This window comes from Pelodiscus sinensis, chromosome 1 (assembly GCF_049634645.1).
Source record: "Pelodiscus sinensis isolate JC-2024 chromosome 1, ASM4963464v1, whole genome shotgun sequence".
Classification (NCBI taxonomy): Eukaryota; Metazoa; Chordata; order Testudines; family Trionychidae; genus Pelodiscus; species Pelodiscus sinensis.
This window is the reverse complement of record NC_134711.1, coordinates 13,583,359-13,605,619: the sequence shown is the minus strand read 5'-3', so window position 1 is coordinate 13,605,619 and position 22,261 is coordinate 13,583,359. Positions and strand designations below refer to the sequence as shown.

The 22,261-nt window shown below is 44.7% G+C and overlaps 1 protein-coding gene across 1 annotated transcript in view; it reads left to right on the top strand.

Moving 5' to 3' along the window:
- CCDC3 (coiled-coil domain containing 3) overlaps positions 1-22,261 on the top strand; it is a 71,940-nt gene that overhangs the window by 34,680 nt on the left and 14,999 nt on the right. The gene's annotated exons all lie outside the window — the stretch shown is intronic.

Below are 22,261 nucleotides of genomic sequence, written 5' to 3'. Positions count from 1 at the left end.
TAGAAGGGATGTTTGAATGTAAATGATTAACTGATAAACAGATGCTTATTGGTTAATGATGTCGGTTACACTTAGTGAAGCCACCTTTCCGGGAGCTGGGGGATCCAGGTCTGCCAGCTCCACTCCCAGGGAGGAGGCTTTCCTGGTGACTCTGCAAGAGCTAAACTTTATACTGCAGAGCCTGCAGTGTGGGTAACCATGTAACGGCTGAGATTTTCAGCCGTTACATGGTTACCCCATTACACAATTGTTAACATCCCTCGTCTCCACTAAACGTGGGTGCCCGATTTAAGATTCTTAGGGTCCTTTTGCCTTGTAGAATCTTTTACACCAGTGTGATTTGCCATTCTTGATAATGCAGTAGACTTCTGATAATCCGGAATCTTTGGGACCTAGGTGGTGCCGGATTATCCGATATGCCGGACTATCAGGAGGTATTATAAGATGGTTTATATTATATATATATATATACACACACACACACACACACACACACACACACACACACACACACACACACAGAGAGAAAGAGAGAGAGAGAGAGAATATACTGTATTTTAACCCTTTTTATTGTAGCACAATCACTGTCCAGCATCACACAATGCCAGTGGCAGGCTGACTCGGTCCCGTCCGGTTTCACTCTGTTCAGCTGCTGCTGCCTTGTAACTCATTTTTTGCCGAAGCTCACTCACTAGGCTCTTGCCATTTTGATGCTGGACTATCAGGAGTGCCATACAATTGGATGCCGGACTATTGGAGTTTTACTGTACTTTACACCCATTTTGCACTACACATGGTACAGGTCAATGACAAATTCCATCTCTTGGGGTTGGTTTTTAGAGGTGAGACCAGTCTGCTGCTTTCGTTGAAATCAGTGGGACTTCTAGGTGCTCTGCGGTTCTGACAATCAGCCCCTAGGTGTTTAGAGTTATCCTCCTACATGTGATGGTACAAAGAACCACTGGATAGTTTTTAGGTCTAAATGACTTTGACAAGAGTCATTAAATGTGGAGGGACTAGAACCCAGGAATCCTCAAGCCTGCTCACTTGCTCTTGCCACCAGCCCCATTCCTTTCTTACACATGGCTCTGGAATGATGTTACAACCTCTCCGCCTCTGTTTTAATGTGGGGTATGTTGAGAAGCCATGTTAAAGTTTAGTGCAAGTGCAGCCAGTACAAGTTACAAGTGCAACCATATTGTGAAAGTCTGTCTTGCATAAGCACCTCTGAAAAAACACAGCGAACCATTCTAGGCTCTGCAGTCTCCCGGTTCATGTTGTTTCAATTGTTCTTAAAAATGTGGGAGGGAAGGTGTGAATGTTAGCACTGATGGGAATTCTGAACACATGTCATACAGGGAAACGGATCTAGCCGACTCAGCCATCCTCTCCAGTGACCCTCCTCGTGTAACAAACAAAAAAGGCTCAGTTGGCTTTGGTAGGCTAGTGCTTTGGGGGTGCCGCCAGATGCTACTTACGTGTTACAATTGGATTACACAATACAGGAGCCGAGTCGAGTGGGCAAGAGTGATTGCACATTCATTGCCACCTTCTGTCTGCAGTAGTTTAAATATAACTTACCGGCCTAATACCAGCTAAATAAATGATACCTAGGCATTGGAGATTGGGGAGCAGGGGCAGATGACCGTTTTGCGGGGCCCCGGGCAGCATAATTCCGCGGGGCCCCCCCTTTGCCACGGCCGCCCCATTCGCCCTGCCCTATATCCGCCCCTGTTGGGGAGGGAGGGCAGGGGAGCTTCCACTGACTGAAAACAAGGGAGCAAATGCTGAATGGGCTTCACTGTTGCTATAGCAATGACGAGAACCTTCATATTTTATAGACAACATTGTTTGATCTGAAGGTTCCCTTCCCAGAGCCTATTAGAGAACAATGGCATCCCCATCCATTTCACAGCAGAGGGGAGCACAAATATAAGGAAAAGCAAGGGGGTTCCTACAGCATGCACCTGTCTCCCAGGATGCCATGAAAACACCCCTTCACGGGATCAGGGATCTACATGGCCTTAGGGAGAGCAGAACCTGTGAGCAGATACTCTAAGTGGATATGGGTCTAGTGACCCAGCAAAGGTTGTTGCACTGGTCCTGAGCCAATTGTGGCAAAAGGCCATTGAGCCACACAAGGGAACTGTCTAAGCTTTGCAAATACCCACTGGCCCCACAGAGTTAGCTGCTGGGATCTGCATGGAGCCAGGTGGTGTGCGGGGCTTCAGCAAGGCTCTGTGTGTGTTGGTCTGTGTACACTAGGGATGTTAGATGTTGTGTAAGTGAATAGTCATGTAACGGCACAAAATATTATCAGTGACAGAACTATTCAATAGTCCCCTGGTGCGAAGCCCGCAGCCAGCGCGCCCCCTGCCACTGTGCAATGGTGGCTCTGTATCAGTTTAAAAACCAGCTCCCCTCGTGGACTGGCTGCCTGCCACCCTGCCCAGCTGCCTCTGATACACAGGCAGCAGCGTAGGGCGGCAGCAGCCCCTGTGTGGGGGTGATCTGAGCTCCCCACGGACAGAGGTTGCTGCTGTGAAGCAGCCTCTGTCCACGGGAAGCTTGGGCCCACTGTGGACAGAGGCTGCTTCATGGCAGTGTTCCCTGCCCCTCCCCCCTACTGCTGTCTCTGATGGAAGTAGCAGCATGGGGGGGAGGTGGCACTGCAGAGCCAGTGCTGGGGGGAACAGGCTCCTGTCTGCTCCCCCACCTCTGTAGGAGGCAGCTAGGGTGGGGGATAGGCCAGCACATGCAGGGAGCTGGCTTGAAAGCTGGCTCCCCGTGCATATCTGCTCCAGCTTACCCCCTTCATCCTCCACACTGCTGCCTCTGTACTTGGGGGGAAGGGCAGGTGGATCCAGTGCTCGCGGGGAGCCTGCTTAAAGCCAGCTCCTCATGGGCACCGGCTCCTGCTCCTCCCCTCTTGCTGTCTCTGATACAGAGGCAGCAAGAGGGATTAACCAATAAGCCCATGCTTATCCCTTAATTGTGTAGTCGACTGCATGTTGACATCCCTGCTATGCACATCATATATACTGGTCCTCCACCACTGAAATGCAGCCATCTCTGGGTTGAAAGACAGCAGCTGTTTAAGATTACATAGCAATATTGCACATCTGTCTGGAGCAGGATTAAATAATATCTTATATGATTGAAAGGTCCAGAGAATTCAGGTCAGCAAAATGGAATTAGTCATGTTAGAACTTACCAAGTTGATTTCATTTCTGTTCACAGTAAAAACATCAAGGTGCATTTTGTGTGTTTGTGTTCCAGTTACCCTTAAATCAAGTGTGACCATTTTGCTTTCATTTCCTTTGATCTACTAACTGATGGGTAAGCAAGTGCTTTATAAATACACCAGCATTGAACTAGAGACTAGCTAGCCTAATACTGACATTGCAAAAGATTCTGGAACAAACTATTACACAATCAGTTTGTAATCACCAGGAAGGTACTAAGATTATAAGGAATAGCCAGAATGAGTTTGTCAAGAACAAATTATGCCACATTAACCAAATTTCCTTCTCGACAGGGTAACTGACCAAGAGGATTTGGTGGGTGGGGGGAGCTGTAGACAGGGTATATCTTGATCTTAGTACGGCTTTTGACACAGTCCCACAAGACTCTCTCATAAGAAAACTAGAGAAATGTGGCCTAGATGAAATTACTATAAAGCGGGTACATAACTGATTGAAAAATCATCCTCAAAGAGTTGTTCTCAATGGTTCACTGTCCAACAGAGAGCACATCTGATGAGGTCTCACAGGGGTCAGTCCTGTATCCGGTTCTAGTCACTACTTTATTTATGACCTAGACAATGGAATGGAGAGGATGTGGGAGGGGTTGTAATTACTTCGGAGGATGGAACTAGAATCCAAAATTATCTTTAAAAATTAGAGAATTAGTCTGAAATCAAAAAGGTGACATTCAGTAAAGAGAAGTGCAAAGCATTTCACTTACGAAGGAGGAATCAGATGCACAGCTACAAAATGGAGACTAACTGACTGGATGGTAGAACTGCTGAAAAGGATCTGGGAGTTATCATGGATCACAAATGGAATACTAGTAACAGTAATATGCTGCAGTTGCATAAAAAGGCTACTGTCATTCTGGATGTACGATCAGAAGCATATGTAAGACATGGGAGGTAATTATCCCACACTAGTCAGCACTAGTGAGGCCTCAATTTGGAGTACTGTGTCCAGTTCAGGGCCCCACGCTTTAGGAAAGATGTAGACAGGTTGGAGAGGATCTAGAGGACAGCCACAAAAATGATAAAAGGTTTAGAAAACCCGACCTTTGAGGAAAAACTGGGCCTATTTCATCCTGAGCAAAGATAGCTGAGGGGGGATCCAATATCAGTCTTCTGATATATTAAGGACTGTTATAAAGGATACAGTGAGCAATTCCTTTTGTCCACTGAAGTTAGAACAAGTAATAATGGGCTTACCCTTCAGCAAGGCAGATTTAGGTTAACTATTAGGAAGAATTTTCTAACTATCAGGGTAGCTATGATTTTGAATAGGCATCCAAGGGAGGTTGTGGAATCCCTGTTACTGGAGGATTTGAAGTACAGGTTGGACAAATGCTCATCGGGCATGGTCTAGGTTTGTTTGATCCTGCCTCAGAAAGAGGAGAGGGGGCTGGACTTGATGACCTCATTTCTATGACGCTCAGAACATATGTATTGCTGATCACACAGCTTCCATGTTTGTATAACTATGAATAAACCAGGATGTTCTCAGATCAACATAGCTAGTAGACATTACAGTTTTAATTGGCCCACTTGTGGATCCAATTAAACACTTAAGATTAGCTGGTGTCCCAAACAGGGCACTGTAGGGGTGACTCAGAGCTACCCTTCACAGCTGGAGACAGGGAGGTGCAATGTCTCTTGAGACAGGGGATAGGGCAGGACTGTAGTAATGGCAATTCAGTCTGGAGAGCGAGTTAGGTTGCATTGCTTCTGGTCAGATCCACCTTCCCGCATACAGAGACTACTTCAACCACTGGCATAATGTAGCTTCTGACGAGTGACCCTGTAGCCTACCAGTGGCTGAAAGGCATGATTCTGTCCTTCCCACTCCCAACCCCACTGCCAGGGCTCCAGCCAAACCTACTTGGAGCCAGGAGATGTGCTATCACTTTAGCCTCACACTGTGGATTTGGTTGGTTAGTTTTTGCACATCTTACTCAGGCTGGAGGATTTGGGCTTGAAGGCTTCTCCCAAGAACAACATGGAAGGCAGAAGTTTCACTTGTCAGAGGCTCATGGAAACTCCTCCTTAGGTTTCAGTTCGAGGGGTGTATCCTCCCTAGTTTTAAAAAAAATCCACAAGTTCCAAGCAAAACTCAGCTAGCTCCAACTTTTACCCAGTTCCCACCTGGAACCATCAGCTCACCGAATCACCTGGCTCACTGTGTGCACAGGAATAAAAGTTTGGCTGCTTGAAGGATCTGCCTTCCCACTGGTGGCCCAAGGAGCTGCCTGTCCTGCCCTGTCCCACAGCCCTGGAGATGAGAGGAGAGGAGAATCATGTTCGTTATCTTAAGGATTCACAGCTTGGCTGTAAAATCTCACTCCCTGCTAAAACGTGACAAATCTCAGCCAGGAAGTCATTTAATTGCCCCTGCCCACACAGAAACACGTGCTATTTTGTCAAATTAAATGAGTGCAAAAATGTATTTATGGAATGCCAAATTTGATTGGTACTGTAAAATAAATCAAGTACAAATTTAGCAATGTCCCTTGCAAATCAAACAAAAATAGCATGGAGATATCAGAGCCCACCCAGTGACTAGATGCCTGGGTTATTTCTTGTAAAAGCCCACATATTTCTTTCTATAAAATCTTGTCTATACAAACTCCCACCCTCAATCTAATCTATGTGATTTCAGCTACGCAAATAGCATAGCTGATGTCGATGTAATTCCTGTGGTGTGTAGTGTGTGGTAAGTCAGCAGAGGATGCTCTCCTGTTCACACCGGCTAGTCTTCTTATCCTGGTGGATTATCGATATCAGTGGGAGAGCATTTGGTGATCAATTTATTGCGTCTAAGGAGACGTGATAAATCGACAGCCAATGGATCGATCTCTGCAGGATCAATCCACCACATAGTGGAGACAAGCCCTAAGTGCCCTTCATGGTGTTGGCGTAACCTTGATGGCCTCCATGGATGCTCTGTCTCTCACCCCCTCCCTTTTTCTTTCTCTCCCTCCTCTCCTTCCCCTCATCCTATTTATTTCGAGTTTTCATATCCCCAACTCATAACTCCAGTCATCTGAAGAAGTGGGGCTGTGCCCACAAAAGCTCATGATACCATCTACATGTTTTGTTAGTCTATAAAGTGCTACCAGACCATTTTTTGTTTTTTTCCATGGATGAAGAATGTTTAAGGAGAGATTTACAGCAGTAAATAATGGAGTTTCCTGAAAAAGGAGAGGACAATAGAGCTGAGGAACATAAAATGCTACACTTTCAGAAACTTTTTGTGCGTACCTTGAATAGTCTTTGAAGTATATTGAGCAGTTTTGTTTCCTTGTAGATAAATACATAGTTTGGCTTTGGTTTTCTGGTCATGCCATTAGTATCTAAACAAAAAACAGAGACATTATCTGTGAATATGCTAATGCAGTTAGTAAAGGAATTAAATAGATTAGTGCAGATCTGAGAGGCTTATTTGGATTGGAATCAGACCTTGAAGAAATGTCATCATCTAGTCCTACCACCGGCAATCATGGCATGGTTGCTTATATTAATCCTAAACTGTCCCTGATAGATTGAGAACCAGGCCTCGCCTCCATCATCAGCCAGACGTTCACTACCTCTTCTGGCACCTTGTTCTTCACCTGGGGTTATGAAGTACTTCTGCTCAATTTTCCACCCCATTATTTCTTGGGCAGGCTGACTAATAAGAATCAATGGATCGTGGATAGTTCTTAATAAAAGAAGAAAATAAACTAAATTTAATTTGTGTTCCTTGCAAGGCCACAGTACTTTTTCCAAACAGTGTCGGTCATGCAAGCAAGCCCATCCACCTTCCAAAATGGCCATGCTGAACTAGCCTACAGGTTGAACCTCTCTAGTCTGGCACCCTTGGGACCTGATGGGTGCCGAACCAGAGAATTCGTTGAACCACGGGAGGTCAATATTGTCTAGCAGCCTTACTAACATTTGCACTATTTACTGGGCTCTCAAAAGATATTTAGGGGGTAAATTAGAACTAAATAACAGCATAGAACATAGAGCCAGGACTAGTGGCTATAAAAAACTTTATGAGACAATGGGAAACTTGGCCACACGCATGATAAGTGGACATCTGGCTAATTAACATCATGCTGGACCACGGATATTGCTGGACTAGAGAGGTTCAATCTGGAGTAGGTAATCCAGGACCTTCTCACCACAGATGAGCTCCCTTGGGAGGTGCTGAGCACCTTCTGTACAGACAGTGTTAAGTGCCCTTATCTCCCACTGAAGAGGGGGTTGAACCACTCTCAAGATTGGGCACTTTGTAATTAACAACAGCCCAACCAATGGTGTAGACTTATGGAGGCAAATCCAGGCTCCACTGAAATCAATGGTCAAAGTCTCTTTGATCCAGTGAGGCCAACATTTCACCCCAGGATCCAGCCGAAATCAGTACACGCAGAAGTCAATGGAAAGACTCCCTTTGACTTGTGCGTCTACTCTAGATATCTAGTGTAGAGAAAATGTCCTTTCCTCCTGAGGACTAAAAGCAGAGTTCTAGTTTGGCTTGTCCTAGTAGCTTTCATTTATAGACCCTAAAAACTTAAGCCGGAAAATATAAAAAGTGTGGTCAATAATAAAATATCACCACCATTTCCCCCCAAGCCCACTGCCTGCCAGTGACAGGTTCTTCTCGCAGTGTCACACCTCACGGCTTTCCCATGATTCAGACTATACATTATAGCTCTTAGTGCTACTTCAGCATCATGTTTCAGGGGCCATAACACAGCCACATGTCATCCTCTGACAGGTAGGTCTGGAGGCAAAGAGTTCTTTTCACTGGCTGATTGAAACTGCTCATACACTCTCAAATGTTTGGCCTTAGGGTCAACGACCACATATGCAGGAGAGGACATGGAGGTCACGGGTTGGTCACAGAATAATGGTCAGACTGTGTTTAACCTATTAATAAATGGCACATTGCTCAGCTGTGGAAGCAGCTGTCAGCTGGAAAAGGAAGGAATTTTATTGCACGTGGTGAAATGACTGCCCCTCATTTCCTAGCCCTTTCATCTCAGCAAGACGTAGACAGGTGTGGAGAAAATTCATTGTCACCCTTTCATTTGTCCTCAAGACAAAAGGAAGAGCTGACTTTTCTTACGGAAAATATATTTTACAACTAGAAATTCGGCAAATCAGGAGATAATTATTTGATACCATAGAGAGCCCCCTTTTTCAAGCATTTTAAGCTTTTGAGGTAGACTACATGGCCTCTTCTCATTTCTCCCTTACTTCTGTGCCACTTGGCATCGTGAAAATTAAATGTTGTGTAAGATTTAACCACATCACCACTGACTTCCATGAGAAACAGGACGCTAAATAACATGCCATTCTGAAGATTTTCAAGGTTGTCTGGGAGAGTTAGACACAGGTAGGATTTTTAGATGTGTCAAATGATTGAGGAGCACAGTGACTAGTGACTTTCAATGGCTTCTATGTTTCGAACACCTATAGGTGTTTTTGAAAATCACATCTACCTGTCGTTAATTTGATGGAACATGTGTTTAAATCCCCTGGACAGTTTTGAAACATTTCAACTGATGTGTCCAAACAGTACTGACCTATTTTTCTTACACGGTGCTCTTAAATGTCTTAAACCGAACAGTGGGAAAGTCAAAGACTCAGCTTTCAGGTTATGGAGATTCATAGGTTAAAAGCCTCAGTGCTGGAATGTGACTCCACTACTGTAGATCATGCATTGTATTCGCTAATAAGGAAGCTCTGGAGCAACAAGACTTAATTGAGCATCTTAGATACAGCAGACTACTGAGGGATATGTTCTAAGTGCTCATGATTAATCTGCACACATGGCACTAAATCATATTACAATTCTCTAACTAAATTCCTATCCCAGAGCTGCCTCTGCATTTACTTCCTGTTACTTATACCACCAAATGTGTGCATATACATAGGGGGACACAACAGCATGTACTTGTCTTAAAGCTTTTTAAGCATGAGATCACTTTTTGAATTTAAATGTAATCCAGGATCTACCTCAAACCCAAACACCATTGCCCTGCCTCCTTCATGCCCCTTCTCCAAGGCCCTGGTCCCTGCTCACTCCATCCTCCCTCCTTCCCCCATTCTCACTCACTTTTCTCAGGCTGGGGGGCAGAGAGCTGGGGTGCAGGGGAGGGGGAAGCGGACTTTGATCTTGGGCTAAAGGATGTGGAGTGTGGGAGGGATTCTGAGCTGAGCCTGGGGCAGGGAGTTGAGGGTCAGGAGGGGGTTCAGGGTGTAGGTTCTGGGAGGGAGTTTGGGTGCAGGGGGACTCAGGGCTGGGGCAGGGGTTTGGGGTGCAGGAGGGGTTCAGGACTGGGGTTGGGGTTTCGAATGTAGGCTCCAGCTGGGCACCGCTTACCACAGGTGGCTTCTGGGTGGTGGTGCAGGTGACTAAGGCAGCCTCACCCCTACCCTGGCCTTGTACCACTCCCAAAAGAGCCAGCAAATTCTCGCCATCCCTGCCCCCCCCTTTGTGGAGATGGGATACGGAGGGGCACCCTGACCTCAGCATCCCTTCCTCTTCTTCCTGTGCCCTGCAGCTCCTAGGCAGAGGGCAGGAGCAACACAGCAGTGCTTAGCAGAGCAGATGAAGTGCCGGCACTTGACAGCCTCCTGGCCAAACCAGTCAGGATCACCTGTCAAAGGATCCAAGATCTACCAGTAGATCCCGATCTACTGGTTGGTGACCACTGTCTTAATGAAATTGAACAGGAGTGTATTCTTAAACAGAAGAACATGACAAAGCACCATTCCGCCAATTAGCTATACTGCATTTATTCCATAAAAGCTCTGGTCAAACTTTGGATTAGGCCCAGCAGCATGTTTCAAATATTTTAGGTTGCTTTAGTAATCGATATTGTGGAGGGGGACAATTTCTAGGGCAATTCTGTAGTGGATCACAAATGGAATATAAATCAACAATGTGATGCAGATGCAAAAAAGCCTAAGATATTATATATTTTAGAGAGTTTGTGTGATCAAACATGCATCCTAAATGGTAAGAGCTAGGGCCACCAAATTTGGTATACAGCTTATCGTAACTTAAAGCAACACAAGGGGTTGTTGTGCCAAGAAAATGGGATGTGCCTGGAATGGGATTGCTTCTCATAAAACCAAGTAGAAAAGAAAGAGAATCACCAAATTAAGCACAGTCCTCAAAACTGACCAAACTGAGCAAACGTTGAAAGAAACTGAACCAAGATGAGACAGAAGAATAGGATAAACCTGGAATAGGATTGCTTCTCAAGAAACCTTACCAGAAAAAAGATTTTAAAAAAACGGAGAAATTTGGAGTAATGATCTGTTTTGGCACAGCTAAATCAATGCTTACAGTTAGAAAAATAGAAAAAAGGTTTTTGGAAACCAATGTGACTAAAGATCTTTTTTGTTAAAACATAGCGAACTAGCAGGTGAGGCCTGTCATTGACCAGCAAAATCATTTTGCATAGATTACACTTATAGGAAAGTTCAAGAAATTAAATATATGCGGTAGTATTTTTTATTAATGTGCTTGCAAAAATGAAGTAAAAAACAGTTTTAAATGTGTAGGATTTCAACTTCAAACATTATTCATTTTATTGAATAATTACCATTCACAGTAAATTTGTATCAGAAACTCAAAGCTTCCATTACTCTTTCTGTAACCAATTTGGATTATATTTTGATTTGTAACAATTTTTTTTCTTTGCACTAAAATGACAGTTGAATAGGCAACTCGATTTTAATTTGGATAGCAAATATTTTATGAATAGTCATTACTTTTTCTGATGAAAAACAAAAATAATTATTAAACCTTTCACCGAGTAGATTCCAGTGTAAAAAGTAGTGCATTCAGCTAATTTAAGTGGCAGGATTGTTTATGCAATATGTTATCTCTATAGGTAATCACAAAGTATGACTTTATTTGCACAAACAAATCCACAAACAAACTCTCAAAATATATAGTAGATGATGAGAGTTTATAGAGATGAAGATCAAAATACACTTGGTGGAATTCCCATTTAAAAAAAAATTAAACAGAAAAACTTTAACAATCCTTTTGTTAAGAAATCTGAAATAAAAATTAACTTAATAGAAGAACACTATTTTTAAAAAATACAATTATTTAAATAAAGCATGCACATTTTCCTTTTATTTAAAAAACAAAAACCCCTTGAGTCGAGGACCCAAGCAATGCCAGCAAACTAGTCTACTATATATTTGAGAGAGTTTGTGCATCTGTGGCTGTGTCTACACTGGCATGAATTTCCGGAAAAGCGTCTGTGGCCAATGTAGACGCGCTTTTCCGGAAAAGAGCCCCGAGCGCCATTTTTGCGATCGGGGCTTTTTTCCGGAAAAGACTACTGGGCTGTCTACACTGGCCCTTTTCCAGAACAGTGTTCCGGAATAAGGACTTATGCCCGAGCGGGAGCAGAATAGTTTTTCCGGAATAGCAGCTGATTTTGTACAGTAGAGCATCGTTGCTTTTCCGGAAATTCAATGGCCAGTGTAGACAGCTCGCAGCTTATTCCGGAAAAGCGGCTGATTTTCCGGAATAAGTGGCCCAGTGTAGAGACAGCCTGTGTGTGCACCAGTCCATCTGTGAGTCCATTTGTTCAAGAACTCGTAAACGGTAAGAGCTAGGACCACAACATTTGGTAGGCAGCTTCCTCTTATTGTAACTTAAAACGAGGTCAGGGTTTGGTTGTGCCAGGAAAATGAGATGTACATGGAATTAGATTTTTCCTCATAAAATGGAAAGAGAGGGGTCTGGCAAGAGGGACAGTTATTCTATAGAATGACCACAAGGGGGCTGCAAGGGGCTAAGGATGGGGACTAGGTCAGCTATAACCCCATTGGGCCAGCAGGGGGCAGGAGCAGAGAAAAGGACAGCTATCTACTATATATTTCAGAGAGTTTGCTTGTTTGCCTGTCTGTCTGTCCCCCAATCGGGGGACATGCAGTTGTGCCTGCTGCAGCAATCATGGACAGGCACTTCTCATCTGGCTGCAAGCTGCTGCCAGGATAAGGCTGAGGTTGTCCTCTCTCACCAGGGAAGCCATCATATTGATCCCCGCATTCTCAGCCCCATCGCCAAACTATGATTTAAATGAAGAAAACAAAACGTACTTAAGTCAGATAAATCTTCTAGTTATATGTATTTCAATAGTATCAGTTACCAAAGCAACATAAAATATGAATACACGTATCATAAAAATGAAAATGCACCATGTTGTTGACTCATATTCAATTTGTGATCCACTATAACCCCCAAGTCCTTTTAGCAGTACTACCATCTAGGTAGTCATTCTAGACATTCTAGTTGTGTATATGTATGTTAGAGAGAGGAGAGCGGGAACTAGGGCCTCTTAGCCAGTCAGTGAAGTCAACAAGGCTTTGTGTAGGTATAGGAGGTATAGGAGAAAATGAGAAAGAGGAGTAGTCTGAAAATAAGACTGGGAACGAGGAATACCCAAGTTCTAAAATCAGACATGACATCCTCTTGGAGGCTTTTTCCACGTACTTTACTCTTTCTGCTTCAGTTTCACCATCTATCATAGAATCATAGAACTGGAAGAGACCTCAGAAGGTCATCAAGTCCAGCCCCCTGCTCTAGGCAGGACCAATTCCAACCAATTCCAAGCACCATGTATATTTGCATGCTTTTGATTCAGAAGAATTTTAATTATACCTCAATGGCCAAAAATATTGTATTTTAACATTTCAAAATTTGGAACAAAGTTTTGTATTTGTTTTTAATTGTGAAATGTTTCCTGTTCCACCTTCACCATCGCTAATGGATGGAATTCTATAGCCAGGACAGAATGTATGTAATTTACTGATCTGGCAAAAGCAAAATTACATTGCGCAAGACAGGGAACAAAGTATTGTTGGAAAAAACATTCACTTCAGAATCTCATCTCAGCCCAGCAGCGTAGCATGAAAATTATTGTTTAAACTTTTCCTTTAACTTTTCATAAGTAATGTTAATGGAAACAAATGTTTCTAATAGCAGATACATTTTGAGATTCAGTTTTTTGACTTGGATGAAGATTACATTACCTGTCCAGCTGCCCCCTACATCTGGAACTACCCTCTTTGCCTTTTGTTTCAATCACTTTCCCTCCTCCTTAAAACTCACCTTCTTCCACAAACCCATCAATCAGCTGAAGACAGGGGAGATTATAAACACCAGAACCTGCACATTAGTCCCATAGGTGTAAGGTGCAAATAACTCCATAATACAGAAAACATGTAATGCCAGAAAACATGTAAAGAATAAAATATACCTGTATATAAAAATCTGTACAAGAAGGAAAAACACATCCATAGTCCAATTTAAAAGATGAAAAAAGGGTAACACCGAGTGACAAAATATCCTCAAACTTCTCTCTAATTACCCGGTCACTAGCAACATTAGGTTTCTCTAGTAAATGTACCATAACAGCAGTATTTACAAGTTCTTACAGATTACAATGTAATCTTACTTAAAAGAACCCAAGAATAATTACCATGTGACCTATGCACTGTAGTTCAGAAGACATTAATAACCACACATTTATCTTGTAATGATGCAGCATTTGCTGTATAATTATCTTGCCATGACAATTATTAATGTACAATTAAATGGTCAAGAGTTCCTGTAATAATATTAAAGAGCAGTTACAGAATATTATATGGCCTATAATTTACACAGTTTCCCAGGTAAGTTCATCCAAAGGTATTTAGTTTCTGCTCAGTGAACATGAAGTCAAATATGGCCCGCTGATTAGCCACATAAAGCAATCCAGAAAAGCTCCTCTAACTTATGTCTCCAACTCATCCTCTGAAATCAGGTCAGAAAAATGACTGAAGTTATTTTCTGGCTTGGGAAAATGAAGGATGAATCTTGATCTTTCTTTCATTAATCGGTATAATCATTATTATAACCATTATCATTATTGCAATCAGGTAAACACATACCTTCTTGCAGGGAGACAGAAGCTGTCCACTAGGGAATAAGAAGTAAATCTTATGCATACCACATGCAGACTTAGATCTCTTTGTGTCTGATATATTGAAAGTCATTCCTTGCATGCATTGGACACTGTCTCGCCTCCTCCTTAACCAGAAACATTATGGAACTTAGGAACACAGACTGACCCAAGCCCAGTCTCCATAGTGAACCTTCAACCTAGCACCATAAATCAGACTCTGGTCCTTCTGTTCCACTTCAATAATCACAAGTGCATTCAGAAGCAGAACAGGATAGTAATGTGGAACCTTTGCCCCTCCCTGCCCACACACACACACACCATTTCTGAGCCCTGAAGACTAAACTATTTCAGAATTCTCCCCATTCCAAGAGTGGTATGTTTTACCATTATCACACATACAATCTTCTGATTGATCTCGCAAGATTTACAGCTCATTCACCAGGATGCATGTGCCCACAGGCATTTTACTCTCTGCAGTCCTTAAATTTTCCATACTCTGTTGCTACCTTACTGAAGCTTTCCTCGCATTGGATCGTGTAGCCTGTGTAACCCGTTACTACTATCTTTCTTTTGCACCACCGCACAATGAATTAAACCTTCAGTGATGTTGGAAACAGGCTGTTGCTCAAGTCTTCTGATTGCTGGGAGAGAGAATCCCTCCCTTAGGCAGGGGACATAAGTGATACAGTATGTGTCAGGAGAAGAAGAACAAGGAAGCTTAACTAGGAAATTAAGTAGCATGTAAGTAGAATAGAAAGGGATTTAGGCTTATTTAATCTTCAGAAAAGTGAGGGGGGATTTGATACCTGAAGGGGGCTTCCAAAGAAGAAGGAGAGGGGCTGTTCTAAGTAGTGACAGATGACAGAATGAGGAGCAATGGTCTCAAGTTACAGTGGGAGAGGTGTAGGTTGGATATTAGGAAAAACTTTTTCACTAGGGGGGTATGTCTGAACTACATCTCTCTTTAGAAAGAGGGATGTAAATTATGCAAATCGAAAGTGCAAACAAAGCAGGGATTTAAATATCCCACACTTCATTTGCATAATTGCATTGCAGTGGTCTTTTGAAAAAGGATATTTCGAAAGTGAAACTACAGTCTAGATGCAGTTCTTTCGAAAAAAAAACTTTTTCGAAAGAGCCCATACTCCTATTTTTTTTCCAAAAGAACTGCGTCTAGACTGCAGTTTCACTTTCGAAATACCGTTTTTCGAAAGACCGCGGTGACACGATTATGCAAATGAAGTGCGGGATATTTAAATCCCCGCTTCATTTGCACTTTCGATTTGCCGAATTTACATCCCTCTTTCGACAGAGGGATGTAGTTTAGACATACCCTAGGAGGGAGGTGAAGCACTGGAATGGGTTATTAGGGAGATGGCGGATTCTCTATCCTTAGAAGTTTTTAAGTCCCAGCTTGACAAAGCCCTGGGTGGCATGATTTAGTAGGGATTGGTCCTGCCTTGGGAAGGGGGTTGGATTCGATGGCCTCCTGAGGTCCCTTCCAGCCCTATGATTCTAAAGTACCCTAAGTATTAGAGGAACCTTCCTAACACTGAGCTGTGACTCATTCTCCCTGGGGAAGCAGTGAAAGCCCTGAACCGACAGGGAGAGGGACTACTGCAGAGGAAATAATGGTTCTCTTCCAAATCTGAGGGCTATGGCTCTGTAAAGATGGATTGCCTATCTTGGGAATGGAGAGATGCAATTTAGCAGAGCAGTTTAGAATAGAAACAATTTTCAGTGCTGCTTCCTGACATGTTTGGTGGGGAGACGCAACCAGATCCCACTTACAGCACATCACACTGTTATGTTCTCTTGGAAGACACAGGCAGTAATTTTCTGTGTTGCATACCCTCTTCCAACTGCTGGAATTTGCCGTGCTTCCTCCTTCCCTTACAAGTGACGGAAAATTCCCTACTTTGTCATTTTGCTGTCCACAAGTAATAAATCCCAAAGCTGACAGAAAGGGGCTGAGGCGAAAGGGGAGCAGCCTTAGTATTTCAAAGCAGGGATCAATTTATACAATTTGGAAGTACAAATTCACAAACCAACACTTCGTCTTACCCTATTGTGGTGGGGATTCTTAGGGAGATAAGGCGTTGCCTGACTGGCTCATACTAGAGGGCTGTGTCTAGACTGCATCCCTTTTCCGTTTAAGAGGGATCTTAAAATGAGGGATAAGGGATCTTTCGGAAAAGGCTTTATTTATTTTCCGAAAGATCCATGTCTAGACTGGCACTTTTTTCCGGCAAAGCTCCGAGCCGGAAAAAAGCGGCAGCCATTTTTATGCTAATGAAACGGGGGGGATTTAAACTGCCGCTTCATTTGCAATTGCGGTATGTCTAATTTGCATCCCTTTTATGGAAAAGGGATGCAGTCTAGACACAGCTGAGGTGTATCAGGCCCAGTTCTCTGCCTCTGGCAGTAGTCTATACCAGAGGCATGGGTGGGAAAATCTGTGCAAAGTGTCCCACCTTTTTAATTTCATTTAATGACCCCTTGTTCTTGTGTTATGACATGTTGCCCTCCCACTGTCTCTTCTATGCTATGCGTTATTTTATGCGCTATTAACATAGCTCCTATTAGTCACCCGATTTCGAAAAAAATAGCTCCAGTCTTTCCACTCTTTGTCATAGGAACATTTTTTTCCATGCCCTTGATCATTTGTGTAAGTTTTTCTGTGGCCTCCCCCCCCCCCCCCCCCCGACACCCACACACCCACTGCAGACTATGTACAACAAACAGTAGGTTGATTAAAGGGTTAAGAAATGTGTGCACACACAGACATCTCTTTATTTAGTGACCTTGCCTATATTTATCTGCTGGATATTTTGACTTTGCATAGCTGTTTAATTTGGCTGCCTTAGAACATGTGTGGGGTTGAAATGCATCTTTCCTATTTAGATCATACAAAAGAAAAACTGAGGCTCCTGATTTATAATGCTTTAAGTTGGAAACCAATTTTTCTTTACTTCCCACTCCCAAATTATTGGGCAGTGCTGCCATATCTCACCTCAGAGCTGGCTGCATTTCTGTGGTGGATAAAGAAACTTACTGGTTCAACAGTTCATAGGGCACTTTGGGACCAAAGGTACTGCATAAGCATAACATTTTTGTCATGCCTCCAGAACAATGCCAGCCAGTAATAGCTAGGCAAGTGACAGAGACAAATTACTAATCTATTTAATTGTCTCCATTAATAATCAAAACAACTCAACATGTACAAATTTTGCACAGTTTGTCTAGGCAAAAACATGGTAATGTTTAGTGATAGAAATGTAGCCGTGTTAGTCTGGTGTAGCTGAAGCAAAATACAGGACTATGTAGCACTTTAAAGACTAACAAGATGGTGTATTAGTTTATGGTAATGTTTGTCATCTCATCTTCCCCCGGATTCAGATCTTATTCGTTTGTTTGCTTTTTCTACCCGTTACATCTGCCCTCAATATAAGACGACTAATTCTGTAGTAGGGCATGCTTTCTTACTAATTGTACAGAACCCTGCTCTGGTTGAGACTTCTCGGTGCTACCAAAATCCAACAATAAATACATTTTTAAAAAGCTTGTAAGCCAAGTTTAGCCCTGGCATAATCTGGTACAATTCCACTGATACTATGCCAATGGAAATGAACCTCTTTAATCCAGCTACCCAGGGAAGCAGGGTTTGCTGGATGAAAGATTTTGCAGGGCCATTTTTGCATGAGGGGGATGGAGGTGGGGCTCTTACCTGGAGTTGCCCCTCCCCCCTGCCACAGTGGGAGTGGTGGAGAAAAAGCCTCCATCAGAGAGCGTCAGGGTGCTGCTGTTTCCCCAGCTGAGGGGCAGGGAGAATGGCTGCATGCAAAGCCGCTTCCTCCTTCCACTGCCAGGCTCCGTGCTGTGTACGTGCCCAAACTAGGGGCACCTGGAGTATAGAGGTTCCAGTGTATTTCATTGATGCTGATGGAGATGTGTTTCTACTCAAGAGTTGAATTCAGGCTGAGTCTTCACTGTATTCAACAATGGTGATTTCGAATATTTTTGTGTCCCCCCCCCCTCCCCCCCCGCTCACTTCCTCACTGCTATCTAGGCAGACAGTTTCACATCCCTATTAAATAGATTGGGTGAATTTTTAGCTTCTGGGAGCTGTTTTAACATACGACTTGCAGTAAGATGTTTTTTAAAGGCTTGCCAAGACCATCTTGTGCTCAGCAGACATGGTTGCTAGGTTTTTGCCTTTTAGTTGCAATACAACTAGCTTTTTACACCCGCATTGCCTAATTTCTAGGCCGTCAGCACCCTCAGGCCTTGTCTACGCTACACAGGCTTTTCCAATACAGCTATGCCAGAAAGCCCCCCCGTGTGGACACAGCCTATGTCAACAGAAGGAGTTTTGCAGGTACAGCAACACCGTCTCCCCAAATAATATTAGTTCTGCTGACGGACAAAATCTTCTGTTGATGTAGTTATATCGATGTTGGGTGTGAGGGTTGCCAGCATATGGCTATATCAGCTATGGCCGTGCTTTTTTCATACCCTTAACATTAGAACTAGGTCTGCCGCTGGGGAGGAGGGGAAAGGAGGCAACTGCCCCAGGGCCCAGTGACTCTAATGGACCTTAGGCTCCTATCCCTTTAAATCACCGCCGGAGCGCATGGAACACACCTGACAGCTCTAAGGGCTGGATTGGGGTGGGGGAACGGCACAGCTCACCCTGAGCAGCACTGAGGGCTGGCTGCCCCCAGACCCACTCCTTTCACTAGAGACCCCTCCCCTTTCAGGTGCACTGAGCCAGACCCTCCCTCCCCCACAAACCCCTTTCCCAGCATGCAGCGGCAGATATAGGGCAGGGCGAGCGGGGCGGCTGCCCCGGGCCCCGCGCTTCAATAGGCCCCGTGCCAGCCCCGCTCGCCCTGCAGTGTATCTGCCGCTGCTGCCCTTACCTGCTGGAGCTGCCTCCGCCGCTGCCTTTCGCTGCGAGTCCACAAGTGGCTCCGTTAGCCAGTGGCGCGCACAGCGGCTCGTTGCCAGGGTTGTGAAGGGTGATGCCTGGCCATGGCGCCCAGGTATCCTGCTGCTCCACCCTCCTGCCCCGCCCAGAAAGAGGCTGGGGGTGGCACGGTTTATCCCCCGGGGGGAGCCCAGGCCCCTTTCCCGCCGCGCCCAGGGGTAGAGCAACCCGCCCGCCAGGGAGACCCCATCTCCTCCCACCAGTCCCCACCTCCCCCCACTCGTGGGCGCAACGCAATCCAGCTCCACAGACAGTGCCCCCCCCCACACACACACACGTCCCTGGGAGCAGGGGGAGTTGCCAGCTGCCCCCACCCAGCCAGGAGCTGTTCGAGAGGCTGAAATGATCATTTTGGCGTGTCTGATGAGTCAGACACCCCTGCCCGCTGGTCCTCCCTATGGCCCATCTGTGCACAATCCTCCACGTAGCCACTACCTGCCTGCCCCTCAACCCGAGTACCCACACGCTGCCTGTCCCCCCCAAGCCCCAACACCCACACGCTGCCTGCCCCCCAAATCCCAGCACTCACACACTGCCTGTTCCCCCCCCAAATCCCAACACCTAATGCTGCCTCCCCCCAACACCCAACGCTGCCTGTCCCCCCAAGCCTCAACACCCACACGTCCCCTGCCTCCTGCAAGTCCCAATGCTGCCTGGCTGCGGAACACCCAATGTTGCCTCGCAAATACCAGCCATGGGCAGCCAAAGAGAATCTACTGTGAGCCAGGAGCGTTTTGTAGGTCTTTTGATTATATCGATTGAAAACGACCGGTGTAAAGAAATGGACTTTACTGACATAATTGAAGAATGTGCTGCCAAAAGAGCTAGACAGCTATAGTAGATTTAAATACAAATTAAAGTGTTTAATTATGAATGCAGAATTGAGTTTAAGAATGAATTACAATATAATTAAAATAAAAATTATCCAACTAAATTAAGTTTCTATCAAATTTACCCAATTCTCTGTTAATAGGAAAATAGCCTTCAATTTGCGCATTTGATGCCTTTTTTCTATTTTTTCTCCAAAGGGGGGCCCCGCAAAATTGTGCTGCCTTGGGCCCCACAAAACTCTCATCTGCCCCTGCCAGCATGGCTGCCAGCTCCCCTGATAAGAGCTAAGCAGCCGAGGAGCCGGATCCAGCCCATCTATCACTTTGATCCGAACCGTGAATTGCATCTGGCTGCTTTCTGTATATAGCCTGCTGCCCATGCCACTGAATTTCCAGGTGGTGCCTCAGGCAGCAGGATCCTATTTAAATGTCTCCCGGTTCCCAGTCATGGTGCCACCCTGGCAGGGACAAGAGTTGCAAGCCCTTCAAACAGCCACAGTAAACCTGGGCAGCTGCCAGGTAATGTGGTAGTGATGGGGCTGGGAGCCCTTTGCTGTGTTTTTAATTCAAAGCCTCTGGACCCAGACAATCCCCAGCCTCACCCTTTCTGCCCCATGTCCCACCCCTTTTTGGGGGGGGTGGAGCTGGCCTGTGACTACCTACCAAAATGTATTAAGTGGCTCCCCTGCGAAAATTATTGCCTACCCCTGACTAAGCTGATAAAACTTAGTACTATTGACCCGGCCTCAAGTTCAGTGAGTGACTAGTCGATTCCCCCCACCTTGCTGCCACTATCAGATAAAGGCAGCAAAGGGGGGGAATGAGAGGCTACTTCAAAGCAGCAGTGCCGCACAGCTGATCCCCAGCTCAGCTGTGCGGCACCACCCCTTTGAAATGCCGCCTCAGCGTTTCAAAGGGGCAGCACTTCACAGCTGAGCCCGGGATCAGCTGTGCGGCGCTGCTACGTGTGGAGCCTGGGATCAGCTGGGGAGTCCCCATCTGACCCCGGCTCCACGTGGCATTCCAAATCGGCAGCACAGCATGGAGGGTGGGAGGGATAGCTCAGTGGTTTGAGCATCGGCCTGCTAAACCCAGGGTTGTGAGTTCAATCCTTGAGATGGTGATTTGGGGCAAAAATTGTCAGGGATGATACTTGGTTTAAAAATAAAAAAATTAGCTACAGGCATAAAGGGAAACAAGACGACCTTTTATAAATACATTAAAAGCAAGAGGAAGACCAAGGACAGGGTAGGCCCACTGCTTAGTGAGGAGGGAGAAGCAGTAACAGGAAACTTGGAAATGGCGGAGATGCTCAATGACTTCTTTGTTTCGGTCTTCACCGAGAAGTCTGGAGGTGTGCCTAACATAGTGAATACAAGCAGAGAGAGGGTAAGTTTAGAAGATAGGATATACAAAGAACAAGTTAAAAATCACTTAGGAAAGTTAGATGTCAGCAAGTCACCAGGTCCTGATGAAATGCATCCCAGGATACTCAAGGAGCTGATAGAGGAGGTATCTGAGCCTTTAGCTATGATCTTTGAAAAATCATGGCAGACAGGGGAGATTCCAGAAGACTGGAAAAGGGCAAATATTGTGCCCATCTATAAAAAGGGGAATAAGAACAACCCAGGAAACTATAGACCGGTCAGTTTAACGTCTGTCCCAGGGAAGATAATGGAGCAGGTAATTAAGGAAATCATATGCAAACACTTGGAAGGTAATAAAGTGATAGGGAATAGCCAGCATGGGTTTGTGAAGAACAAGTCATGCCAAACTAATCTGATAGCTTTCTTTGATAAGATAACGAGCCTTGTGGATAAGGGAGAAGCGGTGGATGTCATATACCTAGACTTTAGTAAGGCATTTGATACGGTCTCGCATGATATTCTTATTGATAAACTAGGCAAATATAACTTAGATAGGGCCACGATAAGGTGGGTGCATAATTGGCTGGATAACCGTAGTCAGAGAGTGGTTGTTAACGGTTCTAAATCCTGCTGGAAAGGGATAACAAGTGGAGTTCCTCAAGGGTCTGTTTTGGGACCCGTACTGTTCAATATCTTCATCAATGATGTAGATATTGGGATAGAGAGTACGCTTATTAAGTTTGCAGATGATACCAAACTGGGTGGGGTTGCGACTTCTTTGGAGGATAGGGACATAATTCAGAATGACCTTAGCAAGTTAGAGAAATGGTCGGAGGTAAACAGGATGAGGTTTAATAGAG